The sequence below is a fragment of the Phyllobates terribilis genome, unplaced genomic scaffold (genome assembly GCF_046119375.1).
Source record: "Phyllobates terribilis strain yellow unplaced genomic scaffold, ASM4611937v1 Scaffold_2__4_contigs__length_985480577, whole genome shotgun sequence".
Classification (NCBI taxonomy): Eukaryota; Metazoa; Chordata; class Amphibia; order Anura; family Dendrobatidae; genus Phyllobates; species Phyllobates terribilis.
Window position 1 is genome coordinate 135,317,809 of NW_027362762.1, and position 21,860 is coordinate 135,339,668.

Genomic DNA, 21,860 nt, shown 5'->3' on the forward strand with positions numbered 1-21,860 from the left:
GCGGCTGCTCGCAGCAGAAGCATCCCGACTCCCCGGTCCTCCGTTCACACTTGCTGTCGGGAGATCAGCGGGCCAAGCCGCTGATCTTCCGACGTTAGCCGCATGGAGGTCAGCGGCGCCGGTCGGGGTAGTTGTGCTGCTAGCGCTGCTCATCTCCCTGCTGCATCGCCGCTGACCTCCGTCCGCCAGATGAGCCGCTAACGGCCGCCATCTTTTTTCAGAAATCCCGCGGCGCGGATTGGCCGCTGCCGGACCAATGAGCGACGCGGGATTTCCAGGACAGACAGACAGACGGGATAAGACGATTATATATATAGATTGGATTGACTGACAGCACTGTAGATGTTCAATAATAAAATTAATGATCAAAAATAGAAATTGCCTAATAATTGTGCACACAGTGTATAGATAGTCCTGTCCATAATTTTTAAGCACGTATGGAAAAATGCTACAAAGTACAAATGCTTTGAAAAATAGAAGTGTTAATAGTTTATTTTTATCAATGAACTAAATGAAAAGTGAACGAACAAAAAAAATGGTAGGCATCACGTCCTAATGGTCACCACCAACCCTCTACTGTGTGTTTTATATCATCTACTTTCAGGCTGAGTTCACACGATGCGTATTTCATGCGTTTCCGCGGCGTTTTTGCAGTTGCGGAAACGCATGAAAAACGCATGGTAGAAGGGAAGCAATGTTCCCCAATGGAAATCCGCATGTGCTGTGCCCATGATGCGGATTTTTCCGCAGCGTAAACGCGCTCAAAAATCCGCAGCATGTCATTTAATTTTGCGGAAACGCGGCGTTTTCGCTGCCATTGACTTGCATTAGAACGCGCCAATTCCGCAAGACTGCATCTGTACTTGCGTAATTGGTGCGTTCTAATGTGCGGATGGTACCCGGGTGTGGAGGAGAGGAGAGTCTCCTCCACACCCAGGTACCATTAAAAAAGCTGTAAAAACAAGAATAAAATAAAAAATATATATATACTTACCATCTGTCGGCCCGCGCACCGCTCCTGCTTGCTTCCCGGCACTTGCAGTGAGTTGTAGGACCTGCGGTGACGTCAGAGTCATGTGACGGGTCACGTGACGCTGACGTCGGCAGGTCTTTCAATTCAAAGTTGCCGGGAGAACGGAGTGAGCAGGACAGCGCGGACCATCGGAGGTAAGTATATACACTCTCTCGGGTCACACTATATAAATCCATGCTGTTTGCATGGATTTATATAGTGTGACCTAGTTGTCAAGCACTTTCCAGGTGATTCTAAAATCGCCTGGAAAGCGCTTGTCAATCTGCATGCGGAAACGCATGTGAATCTGCATGTGGATCCGCATGTATTCTGCAGGAAAAACGCATGCACAATCTGCATGCGTTTTTTCTGCCAGGGAGATGCAGAAATGATGCAGAAATTTTCTGCTTCATTTCTGCATCGTGTGCACATAGCCTCACAGAGGAATATGGCTTGTGATCATTAAGTCACAGGCACACTGAACACATTGTTTATTTTCTTTTCTTAATCCAGGCTGCACTATTTGTTTTGTCTAGTACTTTATATTGATGGCTTATCCTAAGAATAGGCCATTGATATGAGATTGTGGGGGCACAACACCCAGCACCCTCACCAGCTGTTCTCTTTGCTGGTGGTGGCAGGAAGTGGTCGATTGCAGAGCGCAACTAGACAGCTCCATCATCTATGTAGTGGCCGCAGCAGGGTAGCTCAAATCCACCCCTATTAATTTGAATAGGGTTGTAGGTGCAGTACCCTTCCTCGGCCACTATGCTGTGCAGTTCCGTAACTGATCACTTACAGCCACCGTCGGCACTGAGAACAGCTGATCGCTGGGGATGTTGGGTGTCGCACCGCCAAATATCGAATATTGATGACCTACCCTAAGGATAAGCTAGCCGTATAAAGTACTGGACAGCCCCTTTAATTTATAGATCATAAGTCGATTTGTGCCTAGTTAAAAATTGGAAATATAATACTTAGGAAAAACATAAAATAAAAAAAAACCAAAATATTTAGGGGAAAAGAAAAACAAATTGCAGAAATGCTGAAAAATAATAACCACCAGCCACTAATAAATACAAGGTTGTGTCCCCACAGGCTGACACCTACTGTACATGTGAAGACAAACGCCCAGAGCCAGTTGTAACTTCAACAAGGACATGGCAATTAGATTTTATGTGCTAGGTTATTAAGATAATATACCATGTAATTACAAAGAAATTTTAAGGCCATGTCATGGTGTTCTTAAGAGCTCATGAAAGCAAGGAGTTCACTTTGTGTACTTCTTGATGTATAATAACTTTGAAGCCTATAAAATGATATGAATCACACATAATCCCAGTGTACATGTATGGACTGCAGTACAGCCTTGGGACGTCAGCGCAACTACAACGTGAAGGTCATCTGCTCCCATGGGGAAATCCATTAAAGTGAAATATGCCACTTTCTAGAAAGATTTATGAGATTGTCCAACAAATGAAGTACAATTAATGGAATTTACACCATTTTAAAAGATTTATTTTTCAATAAAATATAATGTATAAATTGTTCTTCCTCTGCTACAAGATTATCCCAATTCTTTGTTTAATAAATTGTATGACTCCTTACCTGTAAAATGCCAAAGCTGCACAGCTATAAAGTTAAAGTAGAATGAGGAACATATTCATTTTGCTGGCAGTATATGTGTAACTACTACTATACATACTCTACCTACATAGAGGGTATGACAGGATGAATCAATATGGTTTAAAGTTTTGGAAGGATTATTACTTATTTATTATTCTCTGCTTATATAGCGCCATCATTTCTGCCGCACTTTACAGACTGGTGATGTTAAATAGTGGAACCTACAGTACATTAAAAGATCATGATCATATAGTAGTCAGTCGTAAATGCTTTAGGCTGTGTGCCCAAAAAAACGTATCTTGTTACGCTGTTTACTGATCTAATTAACTTGTTTTATATTTTGATAGATTAGACTTTTACTAACACAACGATACCAAATATGTGTATTTTTAATTTATTTTGAATGGTTTCATTTTTAATAGGGCAAAAGGGCTGTAATTTGAACTTTTGTATATTTTTTTCATATTTTGAAAAATTTGGTTTTGCATTTATTCTATTTAATAGTCCCTTTAGGCGACTTAAAGCTGCGCTCATCCGATCGCTTGTACTATACATAACAGTGTATCACTACTGCTATGTATAGTGAAAATCATCATCTCCTTTGAACGTCAGCTCAACGCTGGCTTTCACAAAAGTATCATAATGACAGGCACGGGGTCATCAGCAGACCCTTGGCTGTCACGGCAAGCCATCAACAACCTGGAATCACGTCAAGTGCATGCCAATGGGCACGTATAATAATGTGCCCCCGCTGCTGGTGCGTGTTAAATGCCGCTGTCAGAAATTGACAGCGGCATTTAACAGGTTAACACTTGCGGCTTTTAGAGGCAGGTGATGGCTGAATAATTCAGCCATTACGACCCGGGAAAGATGTGGGATCGGCTTGAGAGTCCCCATCAAAGTACCAGTACGCCATATGTTGGTAAGGGGTTCAAGTATGGTCTCACTTTTACACTTGCACACTAGGGTTGGCTATGCATGTATGGGCTCTGAATAGGCAGATCGGAATAAGCCGCTGTTATATACCCCTGGATCCACATACTGTACACATTAGAGGGTTATTAAGTCCTGCCAAAATCAGTGGGTTTTCTGAACATTATTCTACTGTACCCAGAATAAAAGATGAAAATATTCACATTTGGGCATTTGGTATCATGTATAAGTACAGGCACAGATACTATAAAGGAATTTAATTTTACCAATTCATCCTGCAGATGTGAATTAAAATAAAGAAACGTTTTTTGACATGATGGCAGATAATGCCTGTAGGTCTGTATTCTTCATGTCATCCTACAGACGGCTGCATAAGTTACATCTACATAGAAATTATAGACAAACACCCCTTTGTACCCATGATGTGCCTAAGGTATAGTAAGAACTGTTTAGGTTCATATTTTCCAGTTCCTGTAAACACATCACAGACTAATTAGGTTATAAAGTGTTCACTATAATTAAGTTATAATTGGGTTATATGGTGTTCACTATATATAGAAGCACACTTGCGGTATTTTCAGCTTCTCTGCTTACAAGTGTTAGAACCTTGCTGTTAGGTTTTTTTTCCTTTGCTGGTCACATGACCTTGTTGGCCTATTTAATCCTGCTCCGCCCTTCTGGCTTTGCTGGACTTCATTGTATATCTACTTTCTAGCTAGCCTGTGCTCTGTATCTAACTCTGTTAGTTTGCTTGGTCTACGGACCTCTATGTTCTATCTATTTTGTTTGTTCGTCTGTCTGCTACTATTTCTGTTAGGAGGTGTCCCATATTCCTCCCAGTCCTTAGTACTTGTAGGGATTCCCTCCTCACATCTATAGGTCTCCGTACAGACTAGATTAGGACTTTAGCAGGTCTGATCGCAGGATCAGGTTCCCTGTTACATCGTAGGGATTCAGCTGAGTCTTATAGTAGGGACAGATCTCCTCTCTTTCCTTAGCTTTGGTAGCAGAACATAACAGTAAGTCCAGCCTGCAAATTCTCTAAGGAAAGATTTTTTTTTTTTTTTTTTGTTCCATCATGGTGTCGGTTCAGGATTTGGCTAAACACCTGCAGGGACTCTCTCTGGAAGTGGCCGAGCTCCGTCAGCACGTGAGTAACTGTCCTGGAGCATATTTCTTGGAGCCTAAGGTATGTTTGCCGGATTTATTTTTTGGTCAACATCGAGAATTTTTTTCATTTAAAAATGCTTGCTTATTGTATTTTCGTTTGAGACCCAAGTCCTCTGGGGATGAATCCCAGCGCGTAGGGTTCATAATGTCACTTTTGCGCAAAGAGCCTCAGGAGTGGGCCTTTTCTTTGCAACCTAGTGATACATGCTTCAGATCAGTGGATAGTTTTTTTTCTGCTTTAGGACTATTATATGATGATCCTGACCGTGTGGCATCAGCTGAGACTGAGTTGAGACGTTTAAAACAAGGATCAGGTAATGTCGAAAAATATTGTACTCATTTTCGTCGTTGGTCCACTCAAACAGGGTGGAACGATTCTGCTCTGAAAAGTCTATTTCTTGCTGGGCTCAGTGAAAGGGTTAAAGACCTGCTAATTGCTTATCCTACACCTGAGGATTTGCAACAGGCTATGCAATTAGCTATACGGGTGGATAGAAGACTGCGTGCTAGGGTTAATGAGAGCAAATCCTCTGCTATGTCAGTTTCTGGTTATGATAATGTATGTACTAACAGTGGTGAACCGATGGAGATTGGATCGGTGGCACCTCGCTCTCAAGAAAAAGACCGTCGTTTTTCAGAAGGCTTGTGTTTCTATTGCGGAAAATCTGGTCATTTGATTAAAGGCTGTGAGCTTCGTATGAAGAAAGAAAAAAAAATGGTCAGTCACGCCCGTATTGCCTGTTTAAATTCCAAGGGTATATTTTTAGCTGCTTCCACGATTGCTCAGGAAAAATTAATGGAATTTCGGGTGTTTGTTGATTGCGGGTCTACACTGAATGTAATTGATGGGGGATTCGTGGAAAAACTCAATTTAAAACCTGAACCTTTATCATCCCCCATTGCTGTGGTTTCTGTGGATGGCTCCCCTTTGAAGAATATTACTCTCAAGGTCAGTGAATTTCCTCTCACTATTAATGGTGTTCACCATGAGAAATTGGATTTGGTAGTGTTGAATAACTTGCCTTCTCCAGTAATATTGGGTTTGCCCTGGTTAAAATTTCACAATCCTGTACTGGATTGGTCTACCAGTGAAATTAAATCCTGGAGCCATAAATGTTATGACAAGTGTTGTAACGGGCGTATTGCAGCTTTGGATAGGGGAGAATTGCCTGTTCCTATTCAGGATTTTTGGAGAGTTTTTTCTGAGAAGGAATCGCAGGTTTTGCCTCCCCATAGAGACTATGATTGTTCTATTGAATTTGTCCCTGGAGCGACTCTTCCTAAAAGTCGTTTATTTAACCTTACCATTCCTGAGAGGAAGGCTTTGGAGGAATACATACAGACAAGTTTGGCCGCCGGTCACATTAGGCCCTCTAAGTCTCCTGTGGCGGTTGGATTTTTTTTTGTAAAAAAAAAGGACGGCGGTTTACGTCCTTGTCTGGATTTTCGTGAGATTAACAAAATTACGGTACGCAATCCTTACCCACTGCCATTGATTCCTGATCTGTTTAACCAGTTATTGGGGGCCAAGTGGTTCTCTAAAATTGACCTTAAGGGGGCATACAATCTGTTGCGCATGAAGGAGGGTGATGAATGGAAGACTGCTTTTAACACTCCTGTGGGTCATTTTGAGAATCTGGTTATGCCTTTTGGTCTTACTAATGCTCCTGCATTTTTTCAGAATCTGATTAATGACATCCTTAGACCTTTGATCGGTAAAAATGTGGTTGTGTATTTGGATGACATTTTGATTTATTCGCCAGATCTGGAGTCTCATTGGCGGAGCGTGCGTGAGGTATTACAGTTATTAATGGACAATTCGCTTTTTGCTAAGCTGGAGAAATGTGAGTTCGCTGTACAGAGAATTAGTTTTTTGGGCTACATTATCTCCAGCAAAGGTTTTGAGATGGATCCGGTTAAGGTTCAGGCTGTGCAGGAATGGCCTAGGCCTATTGGTTTGAAATCGATACAGAGGTTTTTGGGTTTCGCCAATTACTACAGAAAATTCATAAAAATTTTTTCTAGTATTGTCAAACCTCTGACCGATCTCACCAGGAAAGGTGCTGATGCGGTTCAGTGGTCTTCTGAGGCCATTGAAGCTTTTGTGTATCTCAAGGAGAGGTTCACCTCTGCTCCCATCCTTATGCAGCCTGATGTTACTAGGCCGTTTTTGGTTGAGGTTGATGCTTCCTCTGTGGGGGTTGGCGCAGTATTGTCTCAGGATAACGGGGATGGATTACATCCCTGTGCCTTTTTTTCAAAAAAATTTTCGGAGACTGAACTGAATTACGATATTGGTAATCGGGAATTATTGGCTATTAAACTCGCATTTGAACACTGGCGCCACTTCTTGGAAGGTGCGGAATTTCCCGTTCAGGTTCTTACGGATCATAAAAATCTGATATATCTTGATGCTGCCAAGCGCCTGAATGCCCGTCAGGCTAGGTGGGCACTGTTTTTCTCGCGGTTTAATTTCTCCGTTACTTACATCCCTGGTACTAAGAATGTTAAGGCGGATGCCTTGTCTCGCAGTTTTTCTCCCATAGTCGGTGCTGAGAAAGAGGAAAACATTTTACAAGAAGGTGTTGTGATAGCTGCTTTATACTCCGTTTTGGAAGATGAGATTCTTAAAGCTCAGGAGAATGCCCCATCTAACACTCCTCATGGGAGGTTTTTTGTGCCTGGGACCTTTAGGAGAGATTTGTTTGTTGAGTGTCATGAATCTCGGTTGGCAGGTCATCCCGGAATCTCTGAGACCAAGAGACTGGTGGGTCGCAGTTTTTGGTGGCCTGGATGGCAGAAGGAAGTCATTAAGTGGGTGCGCCAATGTACTATATGTGCTAGATCTAAGTCCTCACATACTCCTGCTGCGGGGTTGCTTTGTCCTTTGGAGGTCCCCAGTGCTCCTTGGACACATTTGGCTATGGACTTTATAACTGACCTTCCCTCCTCTGAGGGTTTTACTGTCATCTGGGTGGTCGTGGACCGTTTTAGCAAGATGTGTCACTTGGTTCCCTTCGTCAAACTGCCCTGCGCTAAAACTCTCGCTAAGGCCTTTGTCAAGGAAATTGTCAGACTTCATGGCGTTCCTACTGACATTGTTTCTGATAGGGGTCCTCAGTTCGTGGCTCGTTTTTGGCGTGCCTTTTGTGACAGGTTGGGAATTCATTTGTCGTTTTCGTCCGGATATCATCCTGAATCTAATGGCCAGACAGAAAGGAAAAACCAGGATGTTGAGCAGTTCTTGCGTTGTTTTGTGGCAGACAATCAAGAGGGGTGGTCTGAGTTTCTGCCACTTGCCGAATTTGCTCTGAACAATCATACATCTTCTTCTGCTGGTTGTTCGCCTTTTTTTTGTTGTTCTGGGAGACATCCGTCGTTTGGGTCGTTCTCCAAGTTGGGATCTGCCGTGCCTGAGGAGGAGAATTTTTCCGGTGATTTGGAGAGAGTTTGGACGGATGTGCGTGGTAATCTTCAGGAGGCCAACAGAAAATCTAAAGACTACTTTGATAGGAAACGACAGGAGGTTTTGTTCGCTGTTGGTGACATGGTTTGGTTGTCCTCTAGGAATCTGCGGTTGAGGATTCCTTCTAAGAAATTGGGTCCCAAGTTTGTAGGGCCCTTTAAGGTGCTTCAGGTTGTCAACCAATCTGCTGTTAGGTTGGAGGTTCCTACCTCCTGGAGAATTAATCCGGTCTTTCATGTCTCTCTGTTAAAAAAAGCTGTTGTGTCGGATGGTGACGCCTCTGCCTCTGTTCCTCCGGTGGTGGAGGACGGGGAATATGAAATTTCTCGCATCCTTGACTCTAGACAGTATAGAGGTAGTTTGCAGTATCTTGTGGCCTGGAAAGGTTTCGGACCCGAGGATAACTCTTGGGTGAGGTCAGATGATGTTTCCGCGTCCAGACTTATCAGAGCGTTTCACAGGAGATTTCCTGATAAGCCTGGTCCTAGGGGATCCGGAGGATCCTCTTAGAAGGGGGGGTACTGTTAGAACCTTGCTGTTAGGTTTTTTTTCCTTTGCTGGTCACATGACCTTGTTGGCCTATTTAATCCTGCTCCGCCCTTCTGGCTTTGCTGGACTTCATTGTATATCTACTTTCTAGCTAGCCTGTGCTCTGTATCTAACTCTGTTAGTTTGCTTGGTCTACGGACCTCTATGTTCTATCTATTTTGTTTGTTCGTCTGTCTGCTACTATTTCTGTTAGGAGGTGTCCCATATTCCTCCCAGTCCTTAGTACTTGTAGGGATTCCCTCCTCACATCTATAGGTCTCCGTACAGACTAGATTAGGACTTTAGCAGGTCTGATCGCAGGATCAGGTTCCCTGTTACATCGTAGGGATTCAGCTGAGTCTTATAGTAGGGACAGATCTCCTCTCTTTCCTTAGCTTTGGTAGCAGAACATAACAACAAGAGTGTTGGGGCATTACCACCAGCAGGTCCTTACTTTGCAGGGTTCAGTTCCCTCTTGGGTTCTCTCTTGATCAGTAAAGGGGGGGGGGGGGGGGAGTGTGTGGCCATAAGGTTCTACTTTTCAATGCAAATTCTAGATTCCTCTCCTTCGGGAGGAGAATCATTCTAGACTGAGCTAGAGGTGGGATGCTGGGAGCAAGGGCGGACACTGACTGCTTGGGGCCCATGTGTAAGATATGTGTCTGGGCCCCCCACCTTTTATGGAGACAAAGCTACAGATGTATATATAGCCACACACACATATATACCTCTTACATAGCCTCCTTTATTATGTATATTGCGGTCCCTTATTACACAGTGCCCTCTCTTGTTATGTACAGCACCGTCCCTTACATATTGGATTATCTATAGCGCCTTGTTCTTTATTACATAGCGTTCTCTCTTGTTAGATATATAATATATAATGCAATGACGGCTGATGGAACAAGGGAAAGCTTCTTTTCTAATGGAGGAGCTGACCGACTTGTCTTCTGGTCACCGGCTGCTCCATCAGCAGTCATTTTATATCTAACAAGAGATGACTATGTAATAAAAGATTGCGCTGTGACTGACAAAAATAACAAGAAGATGCCAAGTAAGGGACAGCACTGTACATAACAGCAGAAGAAGCTATATAATAAGAGACAGCACCATATATAGCTAAAGAGGATGGTACTTAATAAAGGAGGGTGTTATACATAATAAAAGATGAAACTATATAACTAAGGACGGCGCTATAAGTGAGTACACTATGTACTAAGGGACTGTGCTATACATAATAAGGCTACATTCCTGCATCTGTGTCTACAGGCTACATTCCTGCATGTTCACTTCATGACACAGCTGTTATGTTCTGCTACCAGAGCTAAGGAAAGAGAGGAGATCTGTCCCTACGATAGAACTCAGCTTAATCCCTACGATGTAACAGGGGACCTGATCCTGCGATCAGACCTGCTAAAGTCCTAAGCTAGTCTGTACGGAGACCTATAGATGTGGGGAAGGAATCCCTACAAGTACTAAGGACTGGGAGGAATATGGGACACCTCCTAACAGAAATAGTAGCAGACAGACGAACAAACAAAATATATAGAACATAGAGGTCAGTAGACCAAGCAAACTAACAGAGCAAGACACAGAGCACAGGCTAGCTAGAAAGTAGATATACAATGAAGTCCAGCAAAGCCAGAAGGGCGGAGCAGGATTAAATAGGCCAACAAGGTCATGTGACCAGCAAAGGAAAAAAAACCTAAGAGCAAGGTTCTAACAGTACCCCCCCTTCTAAGAGGATCCTCCGGATCCCCTAGGACCAGGCTTATCAGGAAATCTCCTGTGAAACGCTCTGATAAGTCTGGACTCAGAAACATCATCCGACCTCACCCAGGAGTTATCCTCGGGACCGAAACCTTTCCAGGCCACAAGATACTGCAAACTACCTCTATACCGTCTAGAGTTAAGGATGCGAGAAATTTCATATTCCCCGTCCTCCACCACCGGAAGAACAGAGGCAGAGGCGTCACAATCCGATACAACAGCTTTTTTCAACAGAGAGACATGAAATACCGGATTAATTCTCCAGGAGGTAGGAACCTCCAACCTAACAGCAGATTGGTTGACAACCTGAAGCACCTTAAAGGGCCCTACAAACTTGGGACCCAATTTCTTTGAAGGAATCCTCAACTGCAGATTCCTAGAGGACAACCAAACCATGTCACCAACAGCGAACAAAACCTCCTGTCGTTTCCTATCAAAGTAGTCTTTAGATTTTCTGTTGGCCTCCTGAAGATTACCACGCACATCCGTCCAAACTCTCTCCAAATCACCGGAAAAATTCTCCTCCTCAGGCACGGCAGATCCCAACTTGGAGAACGACCCAAACGACGGATGTCTCCCAGAACAACAAAAAAAAGGCGAACAACCAGCAGAAGAAGATGTATGATTGTTCAGAGCAAATTCAGCAAGTGGCAGAAACTCAGACCACCCCTCTTGATTGTCTGCCACAAAACAACGCAAGAACTGCTCAACATCCTGGTTTTTCCTTTCTGTCTGGCCATTAGATTCAGGATGATATCCGGACGAGAACGACAAATGAACTCCCAACCTATCACAAAAGGCACGCCAAAAACGAGCCACGAACTGAGGACCCCTATCAGAAACAATGTCAGTAGGAACGCCATGAAGTCTGACAATTTCCTTGACAAAGGCCTTAGCGAGAGTTTTAGCGCAGGGCAGTTTGACGAAAGGAACCAAGTGACACATCTTGCTAAAACGGTCCACGACCACCCAGATGACAGTAAAACCCTCAGAGGGGGGAAGGTCAGTTATAAAGTCCATAGCCAAATGTGTCCAAGGAGCACTGGGAACCTCCAAAGGACAAAGCAACCCCGCAGCAGGAGTATGTGAGGACTTAGATCTAGCACATATAGTACATTGACGCACCCACTTAATGACTTCCTTCTGCCATCCAGGCCACCAAAAACTGCGACCCACCAGTCTCTTGGTCTCAGAGATTCCGGGATGACCTGCCAACCGAGATTCGTGACACTCAACAAACAAATCTCTCCTAAAGGTCCCAGGCACAAACAACCTCCCATGAGGAGTGTTAGAAGGGGCATTCTCCTGTGCTTTAAGAATCTCATTTTCCAAAACGGAGTCCAAAGCAGCTATCACAACACCTTCTTGTAAAATGTTCTCCTCTTTCTCAGCACCGACTATGGGAGAAAAACTGCGAGACAAGGCATCCGCCTTAACATTCTTAGTACCAGGGATGTAAGTAACGGAGAAATTAAACCGCGAGAAAAACAGTGCCCACCTAGCCTGACGGCCATTCAGGCGCTTGGCAGCATCAAGATATATCAGATTTTTATGATCCGTAAGAACCTGAACGGGAAATTCCGCACCTTCCAAGAAGTGGCGCCAGTGTTCAAATGCGAGTTTAATAGCCAATAATTCCCGATTACCAATATCGTAATTCAGTTCAGTCTCCGAAAAAAATTTTGAAAAAAAGGCACAGGGATGTAATCCATCCCCGTTATCCTGAGACAATACTGCGCCAACCCCCACAGAGGAAGCATCAACCTCAACCAAAAACGGCCTAGTCACATCAGGCTGCATAAGGATGGGAGCAGAGGTGAACCTCTCCTTGAGATACACAAAAGCTTCAATGGCCTCAGAAGACCACTGAACCGCATCAGCACCTTTCCTGGTGAGATCAGTCAGAGGTTTGACAATACTAGAAAATTTTTTTATGAATTTTCTGTAGTAATTGGCGAAACCCAAAAACCTCTGTATCGATTTCAAACCAATAGGCCTAGGCCATTCCTGCACAGCCTGAACCTTAACCGGATCCATCTCAAAACCTTTGCTGGAGATAATGTAGCCCAAAAAACTAATTCTCTGTACAGCGAACTCACATTTCTCCAGCTTAGCAAAAAGCGAATTGTCCATTAATAACTGTAATACCTCACGCACGCTCCGCCAATGAGACTCCAGATCCGGCGAATAAATCAAAATGTCATCCAAATACACAACCACATTTTTGCCGATCAAAGGTCTAAGGATGTCATTAATCAGATTCTGAAAAAATGCAGGAGCATTAGTAAGACCAAAAGGCATAACCAGATTCTCAAAATGACCCACAGGAGTGTTAAAAGCAGTCTTCCATTCATCACCCTCCTTCATGCGCAACAGATTGTATGCCCCCTTAAGGTCAATTTTAGAGAACCACTTGGCCCCCATTAACTGGTTAAACAGATCAGGAATCAATGGCAGTGGGTAAGGATTGCGTACAGTAATTTTGTTAATCTCACGAAAATCCAGACAAGGACGTAAACCGCCGTCCTTTTTTTTACAAAAAAAAATCCAACCGCCACAGGAGACTTAGAGGGCCTAATGTGACCGGCGGCCAAACTTGTCTGTATGTATTCATCCAAAGCCTTCCTCTCAGGAATAGTAAGGTTAAATAAACGACTTTTAGGAAGAGTCGCTCCAGGGACAAATTCAATAGAACAATCATAGTCTCTATGGGGAGGCAAAACCTGCGATTCCTTCTCAGAAAAAACTCTCCAAAAATCCTGAATAGGAACAGGCAATTCTCCCCTATCCAAAGCTGCAATACGCCCGTTACAACACTTGTCATAACATTTATGGCTCCAGGATTTAATTTCACTGGTAGACCAATCCAGTACAGGATTGTGAAATTTTAACCAGGGCAATCCCAATATTACTGGAGAAGGCAAGTTATTCAACACTACCAAATCCAATTTCTCATGGTGAACACCATTAATAGTGAGAGGAAATTCACAGACCTTGAGAGTAATATTCTTCAAAGGGGAACCATCCACAGAAACCACAGCAATGGAGGATGATAAAGGTTCAGGTTTTAAATTGAGTCTTTCCACGAATCCCCCATCAATTACATTCAGAGTAGACCCGCAATCAACAAACACCCGAAATCCCATTAATTTTTTCTGAGCAATCGTGGAAGCAGCTAAAAATATACCCTTGGAATTTAAACAGGCAATACGGGCGTGACTGACCATTTTTTTTTTCTTTCTTCATACGAAGCTCACAGCCTTTAATCAAATGACCAGATTTTCCGCAATAGAAACACAAGCCTTCAGAAAATCGACGGTCTTTTTCTTGAGAGCGAGGTGCCACCGATCCAATCTCCATCGGTTCACCACTGTTAGTACACACATTCTCATAACCAGAAACTGACATAGCAGAGGATTTGCTCTCATTAACCCTAGCACGCAGTCTCCTATCCACCCGTATAGCTAATTGCATAGCCTGTTGCAAATCTTCAGGTGTAGGATAAGCAATTAGCAGGTCTTTAACCCTTTCACTGAGCCCAGCAAGAAATAGACTTTTCAGAGCAGAATCGTTCCACCCTGTTTGAGTAGACCAACGACGGAAATGAGTACAATATTTTTCCACATTACCTGATCCCTGTTTTAAACGTCTCAACTCAGTCTCAGCTGATGCGACACGGTCAGGATCATCATATAATAGTCCCAAAGCAGAAAAAAAACTATCCACTGATCTGAAGCATGTATCACTAGGTTGCAAAGAAAAGGCCCACTCCTGAGGCTCTTTGCGCAAAAGTGACATTATGAACCCTACGCGTTGGGATTCATCCCCAGAGGACTTAGGTCTCAAACGAAAATACAATAAGCAAGCATTTTTGAATGAAAAAAATTCTCGGTGTTCACCAAAAAATAAATCCGGCAAACATACCTTAGGCTCCAAGAAATGTGCTCCAGGACAGTTACTCACGTGCTGACGGAGCTCGGCCACCTCCAGAGAGAGTCCCTGCAGGCGATGAACCAAATCCTGAACCGACACCATGATGGAACAGAAAAATCTTTCCTTAGAGAATTTGCTGGCTGGACTTACTGTTATGTTCTGCTACCAGAGCTAAGGAAAGAGAGGAGATCTGTCCCTACGATAGAACTCAGCTTAATCCCTACGATGTAACAGGGGACCTGATCCTGCGATCAGACCTGCTAAAGTCCTAAGCTAGTCTGTACGGAGACCTATAGATGTGGGGAAGGAATCCCTACAAGTACTAAGGACTGGGAGGAATATGGGACACCTCCTAACAGAAATAGTAGCAGACAGACGAACAAACAAAATATATAGAACATAGAGGTCAGTAGACCAAGCAAACTAACAGAGCAAGACACAGAGCACAGGCTAGCTAGAAAGTAGATATACAATGAAGTCCAGCAAAGCCAGAAGGGCGGAGCAGGATTAAATAGGCCAACAAGGTCATGTGACCAGCAAAGGAAAAAAAACCTAAGAGCAAGGTTCTAACAACAGCACCACTGCTTTCTACAATGCCATTCTCGCATCAGCTATTGACTCGGTCTTATGCATGGCAGAGCGCGACGAGTCAACAGGCAACCATAGCACAGCAACCTCACTAAACAGCTTCAACAAGCGTCCAGGGTTGCGGAGCGGCGTTGGAAGAAAACACATTCTCAAGGTGACTTCACTGCATTCAAACAAGCAACACTCGCATTCAAATCAGCACTCATCTCTGCTATACAGGCCTACTTCACAACCCTCATATTCTCCCTATCCTACAACCCCAAACAGCTATTCAACACCTTTAATTCTCTCCTCCGCCCTCAACTGCCCCCTCCGACTTCCGTCATCTCTGCTGAGAAGTTTGCCACACACTTCAAAAACAAGATTGACCAAACACAGCAAGTCTTTACTGTCCGACCACCTCAACCCCTTTGTTTTCCACACCATTGCCCTACCCCCATAACCTCCCTTTCCAACATCACAGAAGGAGACCTTACTTGTCTCCTCTCCAAATTACACCTCACTACTTATGCACTCGACCCCATCCCATCTCCTTCCCAACCTCACCCCCACACTCATCCCATCCCTAACCCATCTCTTCAACCTATCACTATCTTCTGGTACCTTCCCCGCTGCCTTCAAACATGCCACAATCACGCCCATCCTCAAAAAGCCATCCCTCGACCCAACTGCCTTGTCCAGCTATCGCCCCATATCGCTGCTCCCATTTGCCTCCAAACTCCTTGAGCTTCACGTTCACACTTAATTTTCCTCCCACTTCTCATCTAACTCTCTCTTCGACAACCGACAATCCGGCTTCCGCCCTCACCATTCCACTGAAACTGCCCTTACCAAAATCACCAATGACTTACTTACAACCAAAGCTAACAGACAATTCTCTGTACTCCTTCTTCTTGACCTGTCCAATGCTTTCGATGCAGTTGACCACTGCCTCCTACTACAGATCCTCTCTTCCTTTGGTGTCAAAAACCTTGGATCTCCTCATACCTTTGAAACCGCACATTTAGCGTCTCCCACTCCCACACTACCTCCTCACCCAGCTCCCTCTCTGTTGGAATCCCTCAAGGCTCTGTCCTAGGACCCCTACTCTTCTCAATTTATACCCCTGGCCTGGGACAGCTCATAAAATCTTATGGCTTCCAGTACCATCTGTACGCTGATGACACCCAGATCTACCTCTCTGGCCCAGATGTCACCTCTCTGCTGTTCAGAATCCCAGCATGTCTAGCAGCCATATCCTCCTTCTTCTCCTCCTGCTTCCTCAAGCTCAATGTAGACAAAACTGAACTTATCATCTTTCCCCCATCTCGTATATCTTTCCCACCTGATCTGTCTATCACAATAAATTACATCACTCTTTCCCCTGTACCAACAATCCGCTGCCTCGGAGTAACTCTTGACTTTGCCCTGTCCTTCAAACCCCACCCCCAAGCTCTTGCCACCTCCTCTCGTCTCCAGCTCAAAAATATTTCCAGAATCCGTCCTTTCCTCAACCCTCAATCTACTAAACTGCTTGTGCATGCCCTCATCATCTCCTGCCTTGACTACTGCAACATCCTCCTCTGTGGTCTACCTGCTAGCATTCTCGCACCCCTCCAGTCCATCCATAACTCTGCTGCGCGACTGGTTCATCTCTCGCCTCGCTACTCCTCTGCCCAACGTATCCAGTCCAAACTACTAACACTGGCCTACAAAGTCATCCATAACCTCTCTCCTCCATACATCTCTGAACTAATCTCTCGATATATTCCCTTACGTAATCTCCGGTCCTCCCAAGACCTCCTTCTCTCTTCCACACTTATTCGTTCCTCACGCAATCGCCTCCAAGATTTCTCTCGAATATCTCCCGTCCTATGGACTTCTGTGCCTCAACACGTTCGATTATCCGCCACACTTGGATCCTTCAGACGAAACCTGAAAACCCATCTCTTCAAACAAGCTTGCAGCCTGCCATGACCTTGCCGCCACCTCAACAACACCGGAGCTACTGCAACCCCCCAATCTACTGTCTCCTTCCCCATTCCTGTAGAATGTAAGCCCGCAAGGGCAGGGTCCTCTTCCCTCTGTACCAGACTATCATTGTTAATTTGTTTACTGTAAGTGATATCTGTATTTGGCATGTAACCCTTTCTTATGTACAGCACCATGGAATCAATGGCGCTATATAAATAAATAATAAATAATAATCTGTGTGCAGTGTCGGTGTGCTGCCCACTTTTACAGACGCATTAAGCATGTCCTATTCTGATCCTCAAAATTGGATCAGAACAGGACATTCTCTGACCCTCACAGATCTCATTCTCAGATCGTTTCATAAATGTGTGAATGGATCTATAAAACTCTACGAGTCCGTGGACCATCCAATAAGAAAATCTGGCAGCTCACAGACATTTCACACAAATGCAAGAATGCCGCCTAAGGGATTTTACAGATAACATTATCACTCCAAGTCACACAGTGCTGATACAGAATAATATTTACATCCAGTCACTTACCGCTGACGTCTCATCTGATCAGAGTCGGTTTCTGCTGCTTCTCCATATGGTCAGACCAGACACTCTCTTCCTATCAGCCATACGTTTGTATCGGTTCCCCATAGAACTTAGATTATACAGCAACCCTTTCCATATCGAAGCGAGTGATGACGAAAATCGTTCCTCCTCAGGAACCCCCGAAGAGCCCCCCCTACTGAAAGTACAAAACTGGGGGGGAAAAACCATATGCCCCAAAAAACGGGGACTTACCAGTGGACTCACTCCGCCTATTATTAAGAGCAAACTCCGCCAGAGGTAAGAAAGAAGCCCAGTCCTCCTGGTTCTCTGACACAAAACACCGGAGATATGTTTCCAAACTCTGGTTCAGACTTTCCGTCTGACCATTGGTCTGAGGATGAAAAGCCGAAGAAAACGATAAATGCATCCCCCGCCGAGTACAAAATGCCCTCCAGAATTTGGACACAAACTGAGACCCCCGATCAGACACCACATCAGAGGGTACACCGTGAAGCCTTACAATCTCCCCAATGAACACCTGCGCAAGAGTTTTAGCATTAGGAAGAGCAGTGTAACGGGTCTGGGAGGTGGAACCTCTGAGCAACTATACAAGGGGGCAGTCCTTGTAAGGAAGCGGGTGGCTCCCAGGGAAGACGGGCAGGTAGTCACGGCAAGTGACAGGGACAGTCTCTGGGTAGAGGGGCAGATAGTCACGGCAAGTGACAGGGACAGTCTCTGGGTAGAAAGGCAGCGGGCTGGTGGCTGGTGAGCGCACCCAAGTGAGCGGGCGAGAGTCTCTGGACAGGCAGGTGGTCACGGCAAGTGACGGCAGAACCTCCAGGTAGACTAGCAGACAGGTAGCGGATGGACGCTCCCAGGTGAGCGGGCAAGAGTCTCTGGACAGGCAGGTGGTCACGGCAAGTGACGGCAGAGCCTCCAGGTAGGCTAGCAGGCAGGTAACAGGTGAGCGCTCCCAGGTGAGCGGGCAAGAGTCTCTGGACTGGCAGGTGGTCACGGCAAGTGACGGCAGAGCCTCCAGGTAGGCTAGCAGGCAGGTAACAGGTGAGCACTCCCAGGTGAGTGGGCAAGAGTCTCTGGACAGGCAGGTGGTCACGGCAAGTGACGGCAGAGCCTCCAGGTAGGCTAGCAGGCAGGTAACAGGTGAGCGCTCCCAGGTGAGCGGGCAGGCTGGTCCATAGACAGACTGACAGGAGTCGGAGGGCAGACCGTCGGACCGCAGGCTTGCAAGCGGGTAGCGGATATCAGGCAGGTATCAAGCAGGAATCTGGCAGGTGACTGGCAGGTAACAAGCAGGAATCTGGCAGGTGACTGGCAGGTAACTGGTAACGGGACCAGAGGGCTGAAGCAGAGTGAAGGCTTTGCAACAACATTGCTCGGGCACCTCCATTTTGGAGGAGGTGCCTTAAATATGGGAGGTCCTCCGGCAATTGGCCGGGGACTCCTTAGGACGGCGCGCGCGGTCCCTATAAGAGAGGGGGAGCGCGCGCGCGCCCTAAGCACACTACCGGGGAAGGAGCGCGTGCCGGAAGCAGCGGGGAGAGAAGCGCTGGAGGACGCCGCGCCAGGAGCGGGGAGGTGAGAGGGACGGCGTCTCTGCCTAGTACGGGGCAGAGACACCGATGCTACAAGCAGGAAGAGCGATAAAATGTGCCATCTTGCTGAACCTGTCCACTACAACGAGTATGACCGTTTTACCCGAAGATGGCGGGAGATCCGTAATAAAGTCCATAGACAGATGAGTCCAAGGACGCTCCGGGATCTTCAAAGGTAAGAGAGCCCCAGACGGACGGGTACGTGGGGTCTTAGAGCGCGCACAAACCCCACAGGACGCAACAAAAAGTTCCCACCTCCCTATGTAAATTAGGCCACCAAAACCGACGCGAAAGGAGATCCACAGTTGCTTTACTCCCTGGGTGTCCTGCCAAAGCTGAGTTATGGTGTGCCTCGATCACCTTTTGTCGCAACTGATCTGGATCAAACAGTCTCCCAGGAGGTCCAACAGGGGCGTCCCCCTGAGCCTCCAATACTTCCTTCTCAAGCTCAGAGAATACTGCCGACACCACCACCCCCTCCTGAAGGATAGGAACCGGGTCATCCGTATTCCCGGCCCCAGGGAAACTACGAGATAAGGCATTCGCCTTTACATTTTTTGATCCAGGACGATATGTGACGACAAAATTAAACCTGGTAAAAAACAATGACCACCTAGCTTGTCTGGGATTCAGACGTTTTGCGGACTCCAGATATAGCAGGTTCTTGTGATCGGTGATGACGGTGACCGGATGGATAGCCCCCTCCAAAAAATGGCGCCACTCCTCAAAAGCTAACTTAATGGCCAAGAGTTCCCTATTGCCGACATCGTAATTCCTCTCAGCGGACGACAATTTTTTAGAGAAAAAAGCGCACGGGCGCCATTTACCAGGAGACGAACCTTGTGATAATACTGCCCCTACCCCTACCTCAGAAGCGTCTACCTCTACAATGAATGGCTGTGACGCATCAGGTTGAATGAGTATGGGTGCCGAGGCAAAACATTTTTTCAAGGAGGAGAAAGCTTGACATGCCTTGTCGGACCACCTAGAAAAATCCGTCCCTTTTTTTGTCATGTCTGTGAGAGGTTTAACCATGGACGAGAAATTACGAATGAATTTCCGGTAATAATTAGCAAACCCCAGAAAACGTTGTAGTGCCTTAAGATTCTCTGGCAGATCCCACTCAAGAACTGCCCGTACTTTCCCAGGGTCCATACGAAAACCAGACGCTGACACCAGGAAGCCTAGAAACTGGAGTTCCTGAACGGCGAACACACACTTTTCCCACTTGGCGTACAGTTTATTATCCCGCAAGATCTGTAACACCTGCCTAACATGTTCCTGATGAGACACAAGATCAGACGAGTAAATTAAGATGTCACCCAGATAAATAACCACAAACTGACCCACCAGGCAGCGAAAAATGTCATTAACAAAGTGTTGGAACACCGCCAGGGCATTAGTCAGACCAAATGGCATGACAAGGTTCTCATAATGTCCCTCCGGAGTGTTAAAAGCCGTCTTCCACTCATCCCCCTCCTTCATCCTAATCAGATTGTACGCCCCCCTGAGATCCAATTTAGAGAACCATTTGGCGCCCACGATCTGATTTAAGAGATCGGGGATAAGTGAGAGCGGATACAGATCTCGGACCGTAATCCGATTAAGTTCACGGAAATCCAGGCAAGGGCGTATAGAATCATAGAATGGTAGAGTTGGAAGGGACCTCCTGGGTCATCTGGTCCAACCCCCTGCTCAAAGCAGGATTCACTAAATCATCTCAGACAGATGTCTGTCCAGCCTCTGTTTGAAGACGTCCATTGAAGGGGAACTCACCACCTCTCGTGGCAGCCTGTTCCACTCATTAATCACCCTAACTGTCAAAAAGTTTTTTCTAATATCTAATCTGTGTCTCCTCCCATTTAGTTTCATCCCATTGCTTCTAGTCTTTCCTTGCGCAAATGAGAATAAAGATGATCCTTCTACAATGTGACAGCCCTTGACATATTTGTAGACAGCTATTAAGTCTCCTCTCAGTCTTCTTTTTTGCAAGCTAAACATTCCCAAATCCTGCAACCGTTCCTCATAGGACATGGTTTGCAGACCAGTCACCATTCTGGTCGCTCTTCTCTGAACTTGCTCCAGTTTGTCTATGTCTTTTTTAAAATGTGGTGCCCAAAACTGTACACAGTATTCCAGATGAGGTCTGACCAAAGAGGAGTAAAGACCAATAATGACTTCACGTGATCTAGACTGTATGCTTCTGTTAATACATCCCAGAATTGTATATGCCTTTTTTGCTGCTGCATCACACTGTTGACTCATGTTCAGTCTATGATCTATTAGTATACCTAAGTCTTTTTCACATGTACTGTTGCTTAGCTCTATTCCTCCCATTCTGTATATGCTTTTTTCATTTTTATTGCCCAGATGTAGTACTTTGCATTTTTCCCTGTTAAAAACCATTCTGTTGGTTGCTGCCCACTGCTCCAGTTTATTTAGGTCTTTTTGAATCCTCTCTCTCTCTTCTCTAGTATTAGCTATCCCTCCTAGCTTTGTGTCATCAGCAAATTTAATCAGTTTACCCTCAATTCCTTCATCTAAATCATTGATAAAGATGTTGAACAATACAGGTCCCAGGACGGAGCCCTGTGGTACCCCACTTGAGACATTCATCCAGCTGGTTGTGAAGCCATTTACAATCACCCTTTGAGTCCGATCACTAAGCCAGTTATGAATCCACCTAACAGTTGCCTGGTCCATTGCATACTTGGTCATTTTTTCAATAA